Consider the following 258-nt stretch of genomic DNA (forward strand, 5'->3'; position numbering starts at 1 on the left):
CTCTCGCCCAAGCACGCTTAACTGCGGAGTTCTGATGGGATCCGGTGCATTAGTGATGGTATGATCGCACCCAACATGCCATGCGCACAAAATCGGATTTAACGCATGCGGGGCGGCATGATCGAAAGGCGATGGGCGTGAGCGGGGGAGGTTCTCATTTGTAGAGAAAGGAAGAAAAGAGAAATTGAAAGAAAAAAAAGGGTGCAACACGAGGACTTCCCAAGTGGTCACCCAACTTAGTACTACTCTCGCCCAAGC

The sequence above is a fragment of the Cucurbita maxima genome, unplaced genomic scaffold (genome assembly GCF_002738345.1).
Source record: "Cucurbita maxima cultivar Rimu unplaced genomic scaffold, Cmax_1.0 Cma_Scf06822, whole genome shotgun sequence".
Classification (NCBI taxonomy): domain Eukaryota; kingdom Viridiplantae; phylum Streptophyta; class Magnoliopsida; order Cucurbitales; family Cucurbitaceae; genus Cucurbita; species Cucurbita maxima.